We start from the raw sequence: 2500 nt of genomic DNA, 5'->3' as shown, positions 1-2500 counted from the left end.
GTGTGTTTACGTGTTGTGTGTGCGTGTGTGTGCGTGTGTGTTTGTGTATGTTTGTGCGCGTGTGAGTGTGAGCGTTTGTGTGTGCGTGTGTGTGTGTGTGAGAGTGTGTGTGCATGTGTGTGTAATAATAATAATAATAAATAATATTGGGTTTATTGAGATAGCAGTGATACACTGACAATAGTACAATCGAGTACTTTTATGAGTAATATAGTAATCATAAGAGTGATATGCTTAGTCTAAAATTTATAATGAGTTTATTGTGCGGACAATTGATGGAATAGCGCTGTTCTTGTATCGGTCAGTCCTCTGTGCCCTGATGGGTTTGATTTTGTTAGAATGCCGAGTTGCGTGGCGGGTGGTTGTGGTGTCAGGTGGGAGAAAGTGACGGTGACGTGGGTGGAGCATTAGGTCCTGTCCAAACTTATTCAGTGCCTCACTGTGTTTGTCGGACAATCTTGGCAGGCTGAGGGTGGTGAGGGCGTGTTCGTATCCCTCATACTGACTACCCAAGATAATTCTGCACGCTCTTCTTTGTACTTTCTCTAATTTGCTCCTCTGTGTGATGTTGAGTGATGATGACCAGGCTGGGGAGGCGTACATGAGGGTGGGGAGTACGAAGGTGGTGTAGACTCCCTTTAGATCTGGTGATGGGGTACCAAGGGACTTCAATCTGCGCAGCATGAAGAGTTTGTATGAGGCTGTCCTGATGATGTTGTTGATGTGCTGGTTCCAGTTAAGGTGTGTGTGTGTGCGTGTGTGTCTGTGCGTAGAGGTGGGGGCCCCCGCCGATCCTCCTCTGGGGGCTCCAGCCGATCTTCCTCTGGGGGCCCCCGCCGATTCTCCCCTTGGGACCCCCGCCGATCTACTTCTGGGGGCCCTGCCAATCCTCCTGGAGGGGACCCCGCCAATCCTCCCCTGAGGGCCCCCGCCGATCCACTTCTGGGGGTCTCCGCCGATCCTCTTCTGGGGGCCCCTGACGATCCTCCTCTTAGGGCTCCCGCCGATCCTCCTCTGGGGGTCCCCGCGCCGATTATCCTCTGGGGGCCCCCACCGATCCTCCTCTTGGGGGCCCCCGGCGATCCTCCTCCTCACATGATATCATTTTATACCATTTTATGTCATATTACCTCATATTACGTCATATCATGGATTCTGATACAGCGAAACCTCTTGATCAGATCGTGATCCATACGTATGCGAGAGCTCTTGATCCATAATAAGGTGATATGTAGAAGAAGAAAATAATAACTGAATAAAAAACATTTAGAAGAATAAATAGATAAATTAACAAATAGATAAATCAATAAAAAATAAAGAAAAAGGTATATATGTGAAAGAATAAGTAAATAGTGTTTGTGTGTGTGTGTGTGTGTGTGTGTGTGTGTGTGTGTGTGTGTGTGTGTGTGTGTGTGTGTGTGTGTGTGTGTGTGTGTGTGTGTGTGTGTGTGTGTGTGTATGTGTGTGTGTGTGTATGTGTGTGTATGTATGTATGTGTGTGTGTGTGTGTGTGTGTGTCCTTAAGTGAAAGTTTCTTTGTGTCTGTGTGTTTCTGTAGTTATGTATGTATGTATGTGTTTTTATGTGTATAAGTATGAGTTGTGTATTTTTATATACATGTATTCAAGTGCAAGTGTATATGACAGAATGTCAATGAAGGCCAAAATATCAAGATAGGATGTAATGTCAGTGGAAGACAAAAGATCACGATGGGATGTAATTATAGTGGAGGAAAAAATATCATGTACTTTAATGCTCGTAGTATTAGTAACAAATTTCAAGAAATACAGGCGTATGTCAAAAGCGAAAATCCCGATATGATAGGAATAACTGAGACATGGTTAAATGGTACAGAGTTCGAAGCTGAATTTAATATTGCGGGATTTAAACACTTTCATCAGGATAGAAACCACAAGAAAGGTGGGGGTGTTCTATTGTACGTTAAAAACAATGTTCATGCTTGTGTTTTAGAGAAAGTGAAACAGGATGCATATGATAGTTTGTGGGTTGAGTTAACCCAAACAAATGGACAAAAAATGAATATAGGTGTAATATATAGGCCAAAGACATTATCATTAGCAGACGACCAACTGTTATCTTAAGAACTGTCTAGTTTCTGCAACCGGGATTTATTGATAATGGGTGATTTCAATTTTACTGACATTGATTGGATGACCCTTGAACATGGCCATATAGGTAGTCGCTTGATTGATTTTCTTGGTGACAATTACTTAATTCAGCATGTAAAAGAGCCCACAAGATATGGAAACTTACTCGATCTTTTGATCACTAGCCGCGAAAGCATGGTAACTGATGTAGAAGTCGGTGAATCCGTTGCAAATAGCGATCACAACTTAGTTCGATTCAAACTCCTAAAAAATTTTAGAATAGATACTTGTGCTTCTAAAATACCCGATTTCAGTAAAGCTCAGTTCATAGGACTACGTCAGGAGCTTCAGCTTACAGATTGGGAGGCAAAATTAAACGAAAGACCTGTAGA

This window comes from Oratosquilla oratoria, chromosome 10 (genome assembly GCF_046742065.1).
Source record: "Oratosquilla oratoria isolate Oo_2021 chromosome 10, ASM4674206v1, whole genome shotgun sequence".
Taxonomy (NCBI): domain Eukaryota; kingdom Metazoa; phylum Arthropoda; class Malacostraca; order Stomatopoda; family Squillidae; genus Oratosquilla; species Oratosquilla oratoria.
This window is presented reverse-complemented; position numbering follows the sequence as displayed.